Raw genomic sequence first — 20181 nt, forward strand, 5'->3', positions numbered from 1 at the left:
GGACAAATGGGAGACCAAATTGGAGGTTTGAAAAACAGTATAGAGGCTCAGGGTGAGCGATTGGAGGGCCAAATGGGGGTAATGAGGGCTGATGGTGAGCGATTGGGTGAGCGATTGGAGGGCCAAATGGGGGTAATGAGGGACGAAGTGAGGGGTACCGGTGAGGTGTTAGACAACGGGATAAAAGAGGTAAAGAATGGGTTAATGGGGCTAGAAAATAGGATGGAAGACAAATTGCGGGAGATAGGGGAGCAATCCGCCCGAGAAATTAAACAAATGGGAGAGCAGATAGAGGAGGTAAAAATCGGGGTAGAAACCAAACTGGATGCTCAGAGGGATGAATTGGGACAGATGAGGGCGGCATCTACAAAAGAAAGGGAGGAGATGAGGGAGGAGGTTTCGGGGCTACGCGAGGAGGTAAAGCGAGGTGAGAAGCGTATGGAGAAAGAAGTGAGGAATAATACGGCAAAGTTACAAGGGGGAATAGAAGATCTGATGGAGGAGGTGGAACAGCTGACGGAGGGACAAAAAGAACTAGTGGAGCAGGTTCAAAAGAACACTGCGGTACTAGGAGGGTTAAAGGCGACACAAAAAGAAATTAAAAACGAATTAATAGCGACGCAGAGGCAATGTCAGATGGTACGTGAGGAACTGACAATGAGGGTGGACGCGGTGACAGAGATAATGGAGACGAAGGACCGAGAGGTGAGGACGCACATAGAAACGGTCAAGGTAGCCTTAGAGGACGAACTTGAGGAGACGCACCGGGAAATAAAAGAGGTGAAGCAAAAGTTAAAGAAGGTGGAAGAGGGGGTGAGTGAAATTAAGAAGAGACGGACAGAAACTAAGAGAGAAATACAGGAGGAGGTGATGGAATATGTTCAAGGTCGGTGCTCAAATCGTGATGTTGTGCTCACTAACCAAATAAAGAGTTTGCAGGTGGTGAAGGAGGTGCGGAGACGAGGTGCCAAGGTGAGTGGCGATATACGAGGAAATGCATATGATGTGAGGAAAGCTTCAGTCGGCTTGGGGATTGGTTTGGATCCGGGTGTTCGTGAGAGGCCGTTGGTGAAGTGTGCGACAGGTCTGGTGTGCGAAAAAAGAGGTGTGCGAGAATGTCCGACCATGGGGTGTGTGAGGAAAAAGTGCACGCCGAGGAGTGAGTGTGCCGTCAAGAGTGAGTTGGTCGAAGCGCGTGTGCGAGGGGGTACATGGAAGCGCGGTGTGGTAAGTGTTACGGAGGAAGTAACGAAAGAGTGTGCGCAAGAGGATGCGCGAGAAAGGTGTGTAACGGACAGGTGCATGAGGAAAGAGTGCGCTGTCGGGAGTAAGGGTGAGTGCGTTGTCAAGAGTGGTGGTGAGAGTAGTGAGAGTGACAAGGAGCGTGAGTTGGTTGTGACAGGTGAGCGAGGATGTACACCTGGAATGGAAGGATGCACACCTGGAATGGTAGAGCGTGAGTGGGAATGCACGCTGGAATTGGTAGTGAGGCACGTGGTTGGGTGTGCGAGTGAGAGCACACCTGTGATTGTCACAGAGGAGGTGACCGAGGAGGGGGCGCGAAGAGGTGTGTTGGTGAGGTGTGCGAGCGACGAATGTGTGACCAAGTCTGTGAGCGGAATGAGTGTACCGAGGTGTGCAAGGAAAGGTACGAGGAGCATGGGAACAGCTGGAGGTATGAGCAAGAAAGGGGTAGCGTATGCGTGTAAGCATCCAGGTGAGGCATCGACGGTAACCGGGTTAGAGGTTAGAACGACTTATAGCCGAATCGGGCCCTCGGTGCGTGCCGGGCTTCGCGTGCCGCGAGAACCAGCGGGGATCCGAGCCACGGCGGGTTCGAAAGGACCGCCGTGCGCGATCCACGCTGGGCCTCGCGTGGAACGACCGAAACCGGGATCCACTAGGCGGAGCGGGCAGCCCGATAGGAAGGGTCGTCATGGCGACCACTTTCTATTGAGACGTGCCGGCAGGTCGAGATCGGGACATTGGATGGCTCCACGCCGAGGTGGTGCGTGGGATCTCGGCCCGGGTAAGCCCCCGTCCCTGCCACGAATGCGGGACGTATCCAGCCGCTGGCACAAAACAACCCGTATTCATTGCTCGGCTGTACGAAGCCGGGCTGTCGACGTGAATTGGCGCACCGAGAGGATGTAATAAGTAGACGGGTGATGAGGATAGTGTTTTGGACCCAAAAGTTAGAAAAAGGCGAAATTTGATGATTGGTACGGTGATTGGCAGAATTTTTGATTGGTTGGATTTAGGTGTGCGAAATTGATAGTGAGAGACCCCCGATGTGGTGGGATGGCAAATCCACCATCCCTCACAGACGTGGGGCAAAGGAGCTATAGTTTATGGGGTGTATGGCAGTGAAAACTAGCTCGGGTGGGTTAGGTTATATTGATAGGGATCTAGAGAGATGACATTAGGTAACGTTAAGGTTAGTTAGTGACTGATACCTGTAGTGGGGACGCAGGTAGATTAGTGTGGATTATAATGACGAGGGAGCGCAATAGTTAAAGGGACGACTGGGAAGCGCAAGTTTCAGAGGGGAGTAGTTAGCGGAGATGATGCCGTGTGGTTGAGGATTGAACAGGTGTGATTGCACAGGTGTGCAACTGAACAGGTGTGTGGAGCAGTGTATGAGTGAGTGGTGGTGATTGCGTGTTGTGTTGACCAACTGGTCCAAGAAGAGGAGGAGGGTGCAGGTGGCACCAGGTGTGATTGCACAGGTGTGCAACAACAGGTGAATGAAGGACAGGTGTATGGAATAAATGGTATGGAGTATTGGGATGGATGGTCGTGGAGTGAGTATGGTGGAAACTATGGAGTGGAGTGGATGGTGCGAAGGTGTGAATGGGGGAAGAGTGGACCCCCATCACGGATACCCGGGGCGGGTAGTGTAAGTGTTAGGTAGAGGGTACAGGTAAATTGTGGTTGGATATTGGCATCTGTGGTGCGGGTGAAAGAATGGACTTTGGATGGGTGCATTAGTGTGTGGAAATGGCTGGGCGTGTAGCCTGTTAGTGTGTGTAGTTGGTTTGGGCACTCCACCACTGTGAGGATGTCGGCCAGGTGAGGCCGCAGGTGGGCTCTGGGAGCCGGTAGTTGTGGATGGGGCCCGAGGATCCGGAGGACGGACCCGGGTAGCCCAGTGCCAGAGGGCACCAGGGGGTGACAGAGCCAGGAGAGGGCCTTCCCCAGTTAGTTAGGTTAGGGTGAGGAGCTAGGTAAGCTCGGGTGGCAACTGCAGTGGTGGAGGTGTGCAGGTGGGTAGACCTGCTGGGAGAGCTACACGTCGCAGCCCAGAAATTGTGCGAGGCACCGGGAGATGAATCGGGGGAGTGAGACCCCAAATTGAGAAGCACCACAGTTTGGTCAATGGGAATTGGTTTTTAGAACCCATAGTGTAAGTGGCCAATGGATTGGCAGGAAAAGACCCCGGGTAGTGTAAAGTGTGTTAATGTCATTTAGAAAGTAGTTAGGATGAAGTCTCCTCGCACCATCTGCATCCACTCACCTGAGGTGACAGGTACTCCGCACCATGCCATGTTTAATTATTTTTACTGTGCAAATGTTTGGATTGTGAGACGCATCATGACGTGGGTGTGAAATTGTGCGTAATTCCATTTCTCCCTCCTTATGAGGATTGATGACGAATTGGGTGATGGCAAATTTTGAAGTAGAGGGATTGTGGCGACGAATTTGGTATAGAGGAAATGTGGGGAAGACGTGACAGTAGTGACGAATTTGTAAATGTGTAGATTTTTGTACATTTGGGGTAAGGGCAAGGGTAGGGTAGGTGACAGGGGGGTGACGTACGGTAGGGACGAGCTTTCTCACTTCGCCCTCCGTACGCATTTCGCCTTGCATTGCCTTATTGATGTGTACCCTTGTGACCTTACCCCTCGCTCAATTGTCTTTCCCCTTTTGTCTCCCACATGACCTGTGCGCCATTGGGTGCCGAGGGGAGCGTGCGTGGGTCGGCCATTGTGCGCCCGAAATTCCCAGAACCAGCTGTCTGTATCGATGCACCACATTATGGACCACATGTCTGTGGCCGAGCACCACTTATGGACCCCATGGGTTGGGGCATGGCCCCTCTGCTGGAACCGGCCATGAGGGCCCGAAATCTTGCTGGCGGACCTTGGCCACAGGGCACCGATGCCCCACAGGTGAACCACACTAGTCGGCCCTGTGGGCTATAAATAAAATCAAATAAAAAGGACACATTGGGTGCATTTTTCAGTTCAAATAGGCCGCCAGTAAGAAAATGAAAGAATGACAACATGTAGAAGAACAAATAATAATCACCAGCAGAGGGAGCCGAAGAGCAAGAGACACCTGCAGGGTTTGGGTTTGTTGGTTTTATTTTATTGATGAACAGTGGTGACTGCACTGATTGGTGCTTGAGAATGTATTGGTGCGTTTTTGGGTGCTTTAATGGTGCATTGATGCAGAGCAGACTGTCTCCCCCCCAGAAAGAACAATCACAGGTCCTGGGTTAGTTTTGTAAATAAAAATAGCGTCATTGTAAATAATGCTTCCCACCGTCAGTGTATAGTTTGAAGACCATTCCGCAATTCGGTTAACTGTGGGCGTAAGTCTGTTAGGCAGGGTGCAATGGAGCAGCGGGACACATTTATTTATGTTTTAAAAAAAAGCTGTCGCACTCAGGGTCAGGTTAAAAGTAGAGGGAACTACACCTACGTGTCACACTAAAAATAAAAGTTGTAGGCCCGGGACGTGCCTAAGAGGAGGAGGGTGCAGTGTTGCGGAGATGAGGACTGTATATTTTTTGATTGTGTGCTGTACTATTATTATTATTGTTTATTCTGCGCCCCCCTACCTCCGGAGCTGTGTAAAGGTGAAAGGGGCATCCCATAATTAGTCCACAAGCATACACATCAGCCAAATAATAGAATACCCCTGTTGATAGTTATCTCTTATTCTGTGTTTTAGAGTAAGGCTGTGTCTCCCATTAATTGAAGTACTCCATTGCACCAGTGAAAGAGAATAGATCCCCTTTCATTCCCATCCCCAAAATCCCCATTTCCTTCACATCCCCTTTCGTCATTGCCGAGCCTCGATTGCCCATATTACATCCCCTCCAAAACCACCATTGACCATGTGCTCGAGTCGGGGAAGAAAGGCGTGTCTCCACCTCGTCTTAGAGGGGAAGAGGGGGCGTGCCCGCCCGTCCTCATCAAGGGCGGAGCCAGAGGGTCACGCGACCAACCAGGGCCGAGGTGAGCACCCCGATGGGCGTGTCCAAAAGGCCGGCGGCTTAATCGCCGGAGGCGTTATAAAGGCGCGCACGCAGGAAGCAAGTGAGTTGGTCACCAAGAGAGAGAGTCGTGAAGAGTCAGTCAGTGGAGTCGGTGGTCAGTTGGTTGCGGTGAGGAGTCGGTGGTGGCGGTCAGTGGTTGCGTTGGTTGCGGTGAAGAGTCGGTGGTGAGGAGTGAGTGAACCAAGAAAGAGTTGAGGGTTTGGACCAGACGCGTCAGACAAGTCCTGGGAAAGCAGCGGAGGCCACAGCAGCAACAACACCCCACAGCCACTTGGGGCCTGGACGGCGGTTTGGAGCAGGACCGTAAAGGAACGGCGGCTGCTAAACGCGCCGGTTGAGCTGCAGGACCCCTTTGGACCTCCCTCTCCCTCCAGCCATCCACCTCCTGCCTTTCCATCCTTCTTGTGTACGTGAGTTTGTTCTGTTTGTTCTGTCCTGGGTTAATTAAGCTGGTATAAGTTAATATTTGCACTGTGTCACCTGCATCTTATGTGTTGTAAATAAACCTTGATTGCTCCTTTTTGCTTGTGTAAATAATAAATCCCATTACTCGTCTGTACGTCTTCTCGTTTTATTCCTTCTTCTTCTTCACATCCGTGTCGCCTTTGTCTTTTCCCTATTGACTAGCTGCGGTGCGATCCGGCCAACGTTTGGGTGAAATCGGGTTCTAAGCGGGGAGTAACTGTTCGGACGCGGTAATACCAAACCGCTCGATAAAATAACATCTAAAACCGCGTCTGCAACAATATATACATATATATATATATATATATATATATATATATATATATATATATATATATATATATATATATATATATATATATATATATATATATACAGACTTGGCATTTAATATGGAATTATTTTTTTTGGGGGGGGTGAACTTACTTTTCAAGATGTCTTAGAACCAAAAGTTCATTGGAATTATGTTGAAATGATTCTAGATTTTGTTAATGTGACCTTTAAAAGAAACAAAAACCACACTTGACATTTCGAAGCAAATAAATTGATCCTTGAAAGTGATGTAAACTGATATCGAACTCAATTCATGGACAGTACTATGTTAAACTTCTGTACGTTTTCCAGAAGTATGTCTTTATTTTGCACATTAGCCAAAAATTTTTTTAACAAAAACAAAAGTTAAATTACGACTGGGATTACGGACAGTAAAATTAGAGTTCAGTACTTCGTGTAACCCACGCGAGCATTCATGAGAGCACGTACACGTTGAGGCATGCTGTTCACGAGATTTGCCAAGGTTTGGACAGGAATCGCTTGCCATGCAGTGACAATAGCCTAGTGCAATTCACGCACAGAGGTCGGCTGCTGGTCCAAGTGGTCGATTTGACGCGTTCATTCTGCCCACGAGTTCTCTATCGGATTCATATCCAGGGACATGGCAGACCACTCCATATGCTCTACACCACGGTCAGCAAGAAAGTGTTGGATCATGCGAGCACGTTGAGGCCGTGCATTGTCACCTTGGAAGACAAAGCTTCCTCGAAAGGCTGCACGAGCAAATGGAAGCAATGTTTCTTCCAGAATGGCGCTGTACTTGAACTGGTTCAGGTTTCCATTCAGAACAACCAGCTCAGTTTTGCCCCCTGCATGAAAAGCAGCCCAAACGGTCACCCCACCACCTCCAGCTTGGACTCTTGGCACTATACAATCTTTGTTGTAGGCTTCATGCACTTGTCTGCGCACTCGGACATGGCCATCTTGACGACAGACCAGAAATCTAGACTAGTCACTGAAGCTCACGTGATTCCAGTGGCCTGGCTGCCATTGACGGTGCTCTCTGGCCCACTGCACTCGGCGCTGGTGGTGTTGTCTGGTCAGGCGTGGCTTTCTCAGGGGACGCTTGGCACGATAGCCTGCTTGAACCAGTCGTTGGTTGACTAGCCTTCTGGATACAGGCACATTTGTCAGTTGCTGCCACTCAGCCCTAAGCCGATTTGCTGACTTGGTATGGCCATTACGGACTAACCGGTGCAGCTGGCGATCATCCCTCCTTGTGGTTCTGCGGGGACGTCCTGGCCTCAGTATTGGAGTAGGGACACCCCTCTGAGCATTTCGTTTCAGGATCTTTGACACCTGACCTTGAGTGATGCCATACTGCCGAGCAATAGCATGCTGTTTCATGCCGTAATTTCGTAAAGCCACCACTCCATGACAAACAGCATTGTCGAGTTGACGGACCATCTCCAGAGGAAGCGGCAATAACTTTTGGAGACGTGCAGCCGTTGTTTTCCACTAATACAGAACGCAACAGCCCTTGTATACCCGACTGTGAAGCCAATCATCAAATGCACCTGTCCGTACATTTTGCCACGCCACCTGTGATATAATCCTGTTGTTGACTTCTTGCTGCGACAGACAATCAGTGACATGGTTGTTTTAACAAATAAATCACCAAAGTGTAAAAGAAACTCACCAGATTGATATACTGAGTTAAGAAAGTAAGCACAAGTCAAGAAAAAAAAAAATTCCATATTAAATGCCAAGTCTGTATATATCTATCTATAATTCCAGTAATCTCTGTGTGTGTGTGTGTGTATGTGTGTGTGTATGTGTGTGTGTATGTGTGTGTGTATGTGTGTGTGTCTGTGTGTTTGTCTGTGACCGCTGTTTCTCGACAACCACGGGTCCGATATACTTGAAACTTGCCAGGTATATTGCTGGGGACCCGAGGATGTGCCTTTTCAAGGTTTCATATTAATCGGAGAAGTAGTTACCGAGCTATGGCGATTTCTTTACCAAACTCCGCAAGCCGTTCGCTTTGGACCAAACCATTTCATGTAAATAGAGGGGGGGGATTGTCACCGTACTCGCAAGCCGTTCGCTTTGGCTTTGCGAATGGACCAAACCATTTCATGTAAATAGAGGGGGGGGGATTGTCACCGTACTCGCAAGCTGTTCGCTTTGGCTTTGCGAATGGACCAAACCATTTCATGTAAATAGAGGGGGGGGATATAATTTTAGATATATATATAGTACGGGCATGCCCTAGTACATATAAATACATATATATATATATATATATATATATATATATATATATATATATATACATATATATATACACTATATATATATATATATATATATATATATTGTTGCGGATCCGCCGCCGGCCTTCTCCCCTTACCAAAGGGGGATTAGTCCCCTTGTCTTTGACTGGCCTGGTGGGACCCGGGACCTATGACGTCCCTTCCGGACAGCGCGAAATAGGGTATTAGGACCAAATTCGTTATTACCTAAATACTCGCGCTGCCCTGGAAGCGAGGAAATAAGCCCTGCACGAACCACGTGTGTTGGTGAAACGCTGAGCGGTTGCGTACACGTGATTCGCGCTATTATGATGGTGGAACCCGATTCAAGCGATTTTCATTCGTACCACGCTTAGTCAATGGCGAAATCACAAAGGTGATCGAATTGGGAAGAAAGGAAGAACAGATTTATTTACACTATACACAATGATTCAAGAAAAAGGGGACACAGATCAGCCTTATACAGTCTTACTTAATACCCAGGACAAATGGGCCCGTCTCACACACACACACTCACACGGGGCTTGCTGATGAGCAGGTTGATGCTCACCGCGTCCAGGGATGGCTTCCGTGCAGCTCTCTCCGGTCCCCGGCACGTTCCGTGTAGATGGAAGGAGGAGAAGGCAGGAGCTCTCCGCATGTCGTCTTGTACGGAGCGAGTTATCACGGAGCGAACGGTAGGGGGGCCGGCTCTGGTGCGGCTGGCGGTTAATCACTCGCAGGTTTATCCGCGTCTACTCGCGTGGCTGAAGTAGGCGCTATTCGCCACCGGCGCGTCTGGCTGCAGCCGTGTACTCGTATCGCCAACGCCTCTCCTTCTTCCCCTCTGGCGCGTATGTAATATGGCGAGTTACAGTTCAAAGCCTCAAAGCGAGCGAGTCCTCAAATCCTTCAAAGTCCTGCTTATACAACGAAGACCTCCCAAGGCCTTCTCCCTCAAAAGTCCTCTTGAGGGCTTTGCGCACCGACTTATATAGGCACGCCCCGCGAACCTTCCCGAACTTACCAGACGCGCCTCACCACGCCCTCTCACGCCATGCCGCTAGAGCCCTGATTGGCTGGTGGCTCTTACCGTCATCGCCTCTGACGCTCTGCCTCGACTCCGCCCCGACCTCAACGCCGGCCCCACCCTTTTTAGGCCTACCTCGTGTTACTCGACTAGTGGACAGCCAATGCTTAACAAACTGAGCGGGCAGCCAATGCTTAACAAACTGGATCGAGGCTAGGGTGGCTGGGAAATCGGTGGCAAGTAAAGCCTATTTTCTGTCCTTACACAACGCAGGCACTAAGAGGGGAAATGGCCTATTCTTACACATACTAAGACATAACTATACTACAAATGGGCCTATGTGCCAATCTCAAAACCGTGGCAATATATATATATATATATATATATATATATATATATATATATATATATATATATATATATATATATATATATATATATATATACACATGTGGCGGACACAAAAGCCCACTGGCGTGGTGACATCATTCCACGCACCAAGTGGGCGGTGGCCACGCCCGAGGGGTAGGCGTGGCCTCATGATATACACCGGGCGACCAGCCCGGAGGAGTTCAGTGTTACAGTGTAGTCTTACAATAAAGACGTTTATATGTTACCGCTTGTCGGCTTCCTCCTTGCTCACAAGCAGCGCGCGTAACGCCGCGCTTTACTGGTGACCCTCGACGTTGGATCTGCCGGAGTGATCCTTCCACACGCGACGCCATCGCCATGGCCGCCTTCGTCAAACTTCCGGAATTTTGGGAGGCTCAGGCCGAAGTCTGGTTCGTCCAGGCCGAAGCCCAATTTCAGCTTCGGCACCTCACCGGCGATGACACGCGCTACTGCCACGTCGTCGCCTCCCTCGGGCCCGGCACGGCCGCTCGAGTTGTGTCCGTCCTTCGCCACCCACCGGACGGCCACAAGTACGAGGCACTCAAGCGGCTACTCCTAGCCACGTTCAGCCTCACGGACGACGCACGGGCCGACCGCCTCCTGGATCTCCCCGAGCTCGGTGAGACGCGCCCGTCGGTCCGAATGGACCATATGCTGTCACTGTTGGGCGACGAAGCCCCCGGTTCGCTATTCCGGGCGCTTTTCCGTCGCCAACTTCCAGCGCAGGTTCGCCTCGCGTTGGCCGGGACCGGGCTAACGGAACCCCGAGCATTGGCGGCCGAGGCGGACAAGTACTTCGCCGCTTCGGACACGCGGGCGAGCGTTGGCGTGGCCGTCACGGCCTACGACGCTGATGTTCCACAGCATCATCTTCTACAGCACGCTGAAGTTCAGCAGCATGCTGATACGCACCTCGTGAACGCCGCCACGCCCCGCCCACCGCCGCGGCGAAAACCGCCACCGCGGGGAAACCCGTCGACTCCACCGGCCTGGCGGAGCCAGCCGCGCTCCTCCAGCTCCACCACCTGGTGCTGGTTCCACGCCAAGTTCGGCCACGAAGCTCGGCGGTGTCATCCGCCGTGCTCCTTCAACGGGTCGGGAAATGCCCGGGCCGGCGCTCAATTATGGCGATGAGCGCCGGCCGTTCGAGCAGCCTGCTGTTCATAACGGACACCTTCTCCGGGCGCCGTTACCTGTGCGACACGGGAGCGCAGGTGAGTGTCATTCCCGCCGGCACGTCAGACAAGCACGCCGCGGGTGGGGGCCCCGCGCTGCTTGCCGCGAACGGGACGCCCATCCGTACGTACGGAAAACGCTGCCTCTCTCTGCGGTTTGGAGGGCAGGTTTTCCGATGGACGTTCGTCACCGCCGACGTGCCCATGGCACTGCTTGTCGCGGACTTCCTGTGCGCTAATGGGCTCCTGGTCGACGTCAAGCGCAGACGGCTTGTCCAGGCCGAGATGTTCAGCTCGCTCGCGTGTGCGTTGCCCAGCTCAACGAGCGGCTTGCCAAGCGGCTTGCCGAACGATTCGGTTCCGGCCACGTTGGTCTGTACGCTTCCGGCAGCGGACGCATTCACCCGCCTCCTCGCCGGCTTCCCGGCCCTCACGCGGCCCACCTTCTCGGCGGGGGCCGTCAAGCATGGGGTGGCCCATCACATGCCCACCGTCGGGCCACCGGTCTACGCCCGGGCACGCCACCTCGAGCCGACGAAGCTGGCGGTGGCAAAAGCGGAGTTCGCTACCCTGGAGCGACTCGGCATCGTTCGGCGCTCAGAGAGCGCTTGGGCGTCGCCGCTGCACATCGTGCCGAAGCCCGGCGGGGGATGGCGACCGTGCGGGGACTATCGCCGTCTCAATGACGCCACGACTCCCGACCGCTACCCCGTCCCCCACATTCAGGACTTTTCCGCCCGTTTGGTGGGCAGGTCCTTCTTCTCGAAGGTGGACCTCATACGCGGCTACCATCAGGTCCCCGTCAGGCCGGAGGACGTCCCGAAGACGGCGGTCATCACGCCATTCGGACTCTTCGAGTTCCTGCGCATGCCCTTCGGTCTGAAGAATGCGGCTCAGGCGTTCCAGCGACTGATGGACAGCGTCCTGCGCGACTTGGATTTTGTCTACGTCTACCTGGACGATATCCTCGTCGCCAGCGCGTCCCGCGAAGAGCACCTACGCCACCTCCGCACGCTCTTCGAACGCCTGGGCCAGCATGGCCTGATTGTGAACGCCGCAAAGTGCCGGTTCGGCGCCGCCACAATCGATTTTCTGGGGCACCGTGTCACCAGGCACGGCGCCGTCCCCCTGCCGGCCAAGGTGGAGGCGGTGAAGGGGTTTCCGCGCCCCCGCACGATCAGAGGGCTGCAGGAGTTCCTGGGCATGGTGAACTTTTACCATCGGTTCCTGCCCCGTATCGCCCAGCTCCTGCGCCCCCTGCACGAAGCTCTCCGAGGTAAGCCGGGCAAAGGCGACGTTACCTGGACCGAGCAGATGGACACGGCGTTCACGGGCGCGAAGCTCGCCTTGGCTAACGCCACCATGCTCGCGCACCCGGCGCCCGATGCACCGATCGCCCTCACCACCGATGCCTCGGACTACGCGGTGGGCGCGGTGCACGAGCAATGGGTGCGTGGAGCTTGGCAACCGCTGGCGTTCTTTAGCCGGCAGCTTCGCCCGCCCGAACGCCGTTACAGTACCTTCGACCGCGAGTTGCTCGGACTTCACTTGGCGGTCAGGCACTTCCGCCATCTGCTCGAGGGCCGGGCGTTCACTGCCTTCGTCGACCACAAGCCGCTGATCTTCGCGATGGGCAAGGTCACCGAGCCGTGGTCGGCCCGGCAGCAGCGTCACCTCTCGGCCGTGTCCGAGTACACGACGGGCATCCAGCACGTCGCGGGGAAGGACAACCCGGTGGCGGATTGCCTTTCCCGGGCCGTCGCCCACGCAGTCCACCTCGGCATCGACTATGCCCGGATGGCAGCGGACCAGGCCGCTGACCCCGACGTCCAGGCCTTGCGGACCGCCGTCACGGGCCTCCGCGTCACCGAGGTGCCGTTCGACGGCGCGGGCGCGGCCCTCTTGTGCGACGTCTCCCTCGGGCGTCCTCGCCCCATTGTGCCCGCGGGCTGGCAGCGCCAGGTGTTTGACGCCATCCACGGCCTGTCCCACCCGGGCGCGAGGGCCTCCCAAAGGCTGATCGCCGACAAGTTCGTCTGGCATGGCCTCCGGAAGGCCGTCCGCGGCTGGGCCAGGACGTGCCTCGCGTGCCAGCGCGCCAAGGTGCACCGGCACACCCAGGCCCCGTTGGCCCCGTTCACGGTGCCGGAACGCCGGTTTGACCACGTCCACGTGGACCTGGTGGGACCTCTGCCCCCCTCGCGGGGTTTCACCTACGTCCTCACCATGGTGGACCGCACCACCCGGTGGCCGGAGGCCGTGCCCTTGGCGTCGACAACGGCGGCCGATGTCGCGCAGGCTTTCATCGCCACCTGGGTCGCCCGGTTCGGCGCCCCCTCAGACATCTCATCCGACCGCGGCCCCCAGTTCACCTCGGAGCTCTGGGGGGCGGTTGCGCAGGGGCTCGGGGTCCGGCTGCACCGAACCACGGCCTACCACCCCCAGGCTAACGGCCTGTGTGAGCGATTTCACCGCTCATTGAAGGCCGCGCTCCGGGCCACCCTCCGCGACGGCGGCTGGGTCGACAGGCTCCCCTGGGTCCTGCTGGGCCTCCGGACGGCGCCCAAGGAGGACCTGCGCGCATCCGCGGCGGAGTTGGTCTTCGGGCAACCGCTGCGGGTGCCGGGCGAGTTCCTCCCCGACTCCACGGCACCATGGTCCGCGGCACAGCAGCGCTCCGCTCTGCAAGAGACCGCCCAGAGGTTCGCCCCGGTGCCAACGGCATGCCACGGGCACCCACCGACGCACGTCGCCCCGGAGCTTCGCATGGCGGAGTACGTCTTCGTCCGCCACGATGCCCATCGGACACCACTGCGGCCCCCGTACGACGGGCCTTTCCGCGTGCTGGAGACCGGGGCGAAGCACTTCACCCTGGACATCGGCGGTACTCCTGACCGCGTTTCGGTAGACCGCTTCAAGCCGGCCCACCTCGATGTGGACCATCCACCGCCAGTGGCCCGACCCCCACGTCGGGGCCGCCCTCCTGCGGGCGGACCCCCGGCACCGCCCAGCCCCGCCGCCACGGCGCCCCCCGGTCCTGCACCCATCCCAGGGGCAGCCAGGGGCATCCCACCTGGTATCCCTGCACCCCGGACGCCGCCGATCGCCAGGGGGCGCTTCGGCCGGGTCATTCGTCTGCCCCGCAAACTGGCCCTCCAGGTGCGCGGGAATTCTGGGGGGGCGCGTGTGGCGGACACAAAAGCCCACTGGCGTGGTGACATCATTCCACGCACCAAGTGGGCGGTGGCCACGCCCGAGGGGTAGGCGTGGCCTCATGATATACACCGGGCGACCAGTCCGGAGGAGTTCAGTGTTACAGTGTAGTCTTACAATAAAGACGTTTATATGTTACCGCTTGTCCGCTTCCTCCTTGCTCACAAGCAGCGCGCGTAACGCCGCGCTTTACACACACATATATATATATATATATATATATATATATATATATATATATATATATATATATATATATATATATATATATATATATATATATACTGTATATATATATATATACTGTATATATACTGTATATATAATACATGAAGTCTGGAAGCATTTGACGACATCCTCGTGAGCCTGCATTCTGAGAAACGGAGATGTTGAAATCGCGGAGGGTAGTGTGATTACTATAAATGCACGAATTACCAAAACGTATCACAATATTGTAAGCAGCACAGCTGGAGTGCCTCTGGGAAATTCGGTGCGAAACTTCGTGCGGATTGCAATTAAATGCCGTACGTACAAATCTCACATACGCGCTTTCTACACAGTGAGATGTAATAGATACTATGTTATTACTAAGATGTGGTGAATCTAGAGAGACCCCCTCAAATAGTCCGTCAGCAGGATTGTGTAGAGGTATATCAGAATTACCTGGGTCCGATGCCCGACCAGACAATATACTGGCGGATTGGTGTTTCACAGGCAGGGTGTTGCACAGCTGACCTCTCTGACTCACAATTGGCCGGCACCTCAGCCGGTGGGTTGGACGAACACTTTCAAACATTTCACCCGATCTTCCAAGGCATCCTGGCCGAAAAGTGACGACGTGGATGGTATTGCTGCCGAAACTTGCGCTCACGGTCTTACGAGTGCTGGATTGACAGATTACAAAGGGGGAAATATCAAATCAAAGGTCAAAAGGGATGATAATTTTTGAAAAACATGAAAAGGATTTTTTTTTTGTTTGTTTGTTTTACAAGATCGAGGCTCGTGTAAAAGCGAACATTGATCACAAAAAGACAAACTGAAACATAAAACATATGATAAAGGGAGCGGGAGACAAGATGGGGAGAGAGAGGGAAGTACACAAATACAACATTTGAGAGCAGGGACATCGGGAGATCTGTGGGTGGGAGAGGTAAAAAAAAAAAAAAACACATGGACACTACAAAGACTTCCAGGAAAGAAGTTGGTATTTCGAAAAAGGGAATCTGGGGTGAATTTACGGGGGTAGAAAAGATTAAGGCTTTGGATGGGGAAAGATAAGAGATGGTGGTGAACAGCTCTTTTAAAGACCTGGAAGGAGGAGTGGGATTGAATAGAGTGAGGGAGTTTGTTCCAGAAGCGGGAGAAAAGAGGAATGAAAGAGTGAAGGTGAGCAGAGAGTCTTGATTTTGGCAGTTTAACCATAAGAGGGTTACAGGCAGATCTTGTGTGACCTGTAGGAATATTTGGGGGACAGAGCACAGACAGAGCTGTGGGAGCAAGACCGGTGAGGAGACGGTAGAAGACAGAAAGACCACCAACCTGCCTGTGATGAGTTAGTGAATGGCCCTCGGCGTTAGCTTCATCGCGGGAGATTCCAACGATTCTGAAAGCTTTGGTTTCAACTACATGAAGCCGAGCTAGGTGTGAGGCAGGAGCACCAGCCCAGAGGGGAGAGCAGTATTCCATTGAGCTGCGGATGAAAGCCATGTATGTGGTGAGGAGCTCAGGTGTGCCAAGGAAGGACTTCGCACGATGGAGGATGCCCAGTACGCGACTGGCTTTAGAGGCCAGCTTGGAAATGTGGTTTTCCCAGGAAAGATCATAGCAGATTGTGAGACCCAAGAGTGTGAATGATAGAACTTCTTGGAGACGATTGTTGAGAAAGGAGATGGGAGGGTTGTCCAGAGGGTCTTTTCGGATAGACATAGTAAGAGTGTGAGATTTGTCAGGATTGAAAGACATGTTCCACTTGTTTGACCAGTCTGTGATTTTGTCCAGGTCTGCAGAGAGTGAGGAGGCTGCAGACCGCCGACCTGAGGGATGAGGTATGGAGCGGCAGAGAGTGGAGTCATCAGCAAAGACACAGAGCGGATTTTCCAGAAAGTCGGAGAGATTATTGATGAAGACCAGAAATATGCACAGGGCTTAGAACACTACCTTGGGGAATTCCAGCCTGAACAGGAAGGGGAGATGAGAGAAAACCATTCATGGCCACAGGTTGACTACGACCAGATATGTCAAGGGAGAATGCTCTGATTTCCTGTTTTGCATTAAGGACCTCCATCCATTGTTGAGACAGCAGAAGCAGCATGTCCAGAGTAGAATGACCTGGACAGAATCCAAATTGATGATCCGAGATCAAGCCATTGGAGAAGAGGAAGGATTTGATGTCAGAAGCGACGATTGATTCCATGACCTTTCTGATTATTGGGAGTAGGCTGATTGGTCTGTAGTTTCAAGGATCTGTTTTTGCACCTTTTTGTGTACAGCAGTAATGTTGGCTGATTTCCAAGCCGATGGCAGATGGCCTTGAGCAAAAGAGAGGGTGAAAAGAACAGAGAGAGGGTGAGACAGAGCGGCAGAGCAGGATTTTAGGACCCGTGGGCTGATGCCGTCTGCTCCAGTTGCAGAATCAGAGTCGAGGTTTGACAAAAACTTCTCCACCTTATCAGGAGAGGACACAGAGTCCAGGAGCAGCTGAGTTCAACTGGGAAAGGTGGGTACAGAGAGAGATGGGTTAGGGATACAAGATTTTGAGGCAAACACAGAGTTGAGGCATTCGGCTTTTTCACATGCGGTGTCAACTGTGTGGCCATTTGAGGTAAGGGAGGGGATGGAGGGGGAACAAACACCAGAAACAGATTTGACCAGATGCCACCAGGATTTGGAGGAGGGAGACAGGTTTGAGAGTTCAGTCTTGAGAGTGGAGAGATATTGTTTCCTGGCTCTCCTGAGGGTAGATACGCACTTGTTCCGAGATTTGTGAAAGGAACTGATATTACCTTCAGTTGGATTAGCCTTCCATTAGGTGAAGGCAAGTTGCTTCATGGCAGCTGCCTCACCACAAGCTTCAGTGTACCATGGATGGGAGGAAGGGTATGACAACTGAAGACGAGATGGGATATATCTGTGCATGAGAGAGAGCAGTTTGCTTTGGAAGAATTCCCAGGAAGAATTGATGTCAGAGGCAGTAGAGATGGGAGACCAGTCCAGATGATTGATGGCTGCTTGCAGCCCGTGCCAGTCGGCCTGAGTGAAATGCCAGACTCGTCGACCGAGGAGGCTCTCTGAGAATGGCCAGAGAGAGGTGTCCACTTTAACAAGCACATGATCAGAAGAACCGATTGAAGCAGAAGAAGAGCAGCAGACATTTGCAGGGAAGTTAGTCATAACCAAGTCCAGAAGAGAAGTTGATGTCTAGAAGAGAAGTCCATTGACTGAGATTCGTGTCGGGAAATTGACAGATTGTGTCAATCCCAGTGAGTCGCAGAAGTCCTTTGCTGAGGTGCCATGGCTGGTGTGAGAGGTTCCCACACCCAGCTAGCTGGCATGATGACAGTTGAAGTCGCCACATATGAGGAAGAGAGAGCTTGGATAGTTGGTCCATGTTGTCAGACAGGGAGATGTAAATGGAGTCATCACTGTTTGGAGGACGGTACAACACACATATGAACAAAAGGTGAGAGCGGAGAGGAAGCCGTAGCCAGAGGTACTCCTGGGGGGTGGGGTGGAGAGAGGGCAGTGCAGGCAGAGTGAGAAAGAGAGTTTTTGATAAAGATAGCAACCCCACCACCAGGACCAGGCTCAGGTCTATCATACCGGAGGAGGGAGTAACCCAGGAAGAGATATTAAGGAATCAAAATGGATGGATGTTGTCTAACTATACATAAATGGGGTGCATATCTATAAATTAAAATGTGGTGCATAAAATGTGGTGCATGTAATTACTTCATGCTTATACTAAACAGTCACTTTAAGTAAATAACTGTTATATTAAGCATATTTAACCCTTAGAAATCACTTCCACAACAATATGATGGTGTCACCTGCATGATGTCTATATATTAAAGGTGAAGCTTTTTTGTTTATTTGTTTACTTTTTTTATTTCATCAATGCCTTTACATGCTTCTACTTCCCCCATTTTGGGAAAACTGTGCTGTATGCAATTGTGCTGCTCCGGCGGCTTTATCGGACTGCTGGGATCAGGCGTCACGTGGTCATGCTCGTTCGCCAATGCCAGTTCGCTGCAGAGTTTATTAACCTATCAATAACGAATGTATTCGAGATAATCGAGAGTGCGGTTGGCTATGTCAGAGCAAGTCGAGTCAATATGTGACCCCGAACAATGTTGCATCCGTGGCGCCGAGACCCGGTTTCTTCCCCATGTATTCTGAGCACGGGAGACGAGCTCAAAGCTGGACAAAGATGCCTGAGATGAAATCCAATTAATGGGAACTGTGCAAGCTGAATTTGTGACCCCCAGGCATCAGGATCACCCACGGAACCAGGACTTGACGTAATGAGTGGAGATTCTCTTCATTTCGAGCCCGCAAAAAAAGGTCGTCTGTGTTTCTGTTATTTCAAGGTGGTGGTGGTCCAGGGTCTCTACTTAAATTGGTATTCCTCTTTCCTGGCATCCTCCATCCATACCCACGTCCCAATTCATCCCTCTCCAGTGGTTCATCTATTACTCAATATGCTAATCAAATGCAGCGATTGTAAAATATGTCAATTCATCTTTGTTGGCATTTTTCTTCTCTTTCTTGTGTGTCTTTTTTTTGTACACCGCACCTTTGCTATGCCATCTCCAGGCGCTGCATGACGTCATTGCCGGGCACCGAAGAGGGCTCGGAAATGACGCACGCTGAAAGGGAGTACTCAGTTTTTACTCCGGTTGTTTGTTTGTTGTACACCGCACCTTTCCTATGCCATCTCCAGGCATTGCAAATCGTCATTGCTGGGCACCGAAGGGGGCTCGGCAGTGACGCACGCTGAAAGAGAGTACTCAGTTTTCACTCTCGTTGTTGTACACCGCACCTTTCCTATGCCATCTCCAGGCATTGCAAATCGTCATTGCTGGGCACCGAAGGGGGCTCGGCAGTGACGCATGCTGAAAGAGAGTACTCAGTTTTCACTCTCGTTGTTTGTTTTCTTGGTTGTCCGGGCGATATCTCAGCCATCCTTTGAGCTAGGAAGCTGAAATTTCGGCACAATAGTGAGCAAGTCCTTTGTCAAAAACGGTATTTTTTTTTTTGATTAATCAATAGAGGAGTTATTTAATTATTAGTGATTAATTAAGTACTTATTTAATTAATTAAATTTCCTTTCTCTTCTGACCATTAACTCAGGCACCTTTTGAGTGAGGAAGCTGATATTTGGACATGCCAATGAAAGGGGGATTTGGCTGCAAAGGCTATTTTTGATTTATTAATTAATCAATTAATCGATTAATTATTTAATTATTCGATTAATGACTTCTTTTTTTTTTTTTTTAGTTACAGATTCGGATGCAATGGTGGTGGTTTATGTGTTCTATGACCAAATTGATTAATAATTAAAAACTTTTATGATTATTATTTATTTATTTTCATTATTAATCATTTATTTATTTTCTTTCTCATTTGGCCAATATCTCAGGCACCTTTTGAGCTGGGAAGCTAATATTTGGACATGACAGTGACCAAGTGATGTGGCTATCAAGGATATTTTTTGATTTATTGATTAATCATTTAATCGATTAATTATTTATTGATTAATTGATTAATTATTGATTAATCAATTAATTATTTAATTTTTTATTAATCACTTATTTAATTACATTTCTAAAAGATACATCTTCGGATGAAGCACTAGTGGTTTAGTTATACTATTAGCCAATTGATTAAGAAAATATTTTGTGATAAACTTTTATTTATTTAAATTATACAATTAATCAATCAATTAGCATACACCTCTCCCTCCCAATGCAGCCTCAATGAGCTGCACTGCGGTATTGCCGGGTGCCGGAGGCGCCCCGGCAATGCCACGCTGTAGGATATTTAATTATTTGG

At 51.5% G+C, this 20181-nt stretch overlaps 1 long non-coding RNA gene across 1 annotated transcript in view; it reads left to right on the top strand.

Annotated features, from left to right (window-relative positions):
• LOC144892057 (uncharacterized) overlaps nt 1-5842 on the top strand; it is a 46163-nt gene extending 40321 nt beyond the window's left edge. The window contains exon 2 of the long non-coding RNA XR_013623370.1: nt 5444-5842. This is a non-coding gene — a long non-coding RNA (uncharacterized LOC144892057). The remainder of the gene's footprint in view (nt 1-5443) is intronic.
• The last annotated feature ends 14339 nt before the right edge of the window (nt 5843-20181 follow it).

This window comes from Myxine glutinosa, chromosome 5 (assembly GCF_964187855.1).
Source record: "Myxine glutinosa chromosome 5, kmMyxGlut1.1, whole genome shotgun sequence".
Taxonomy (NCBI): domain Eukaryota; kingdom Metazoa; phylum Chordata; class Myxini; order Myxiniformes; family Myxinidae; genus Myxine; species Myxine glutinosa.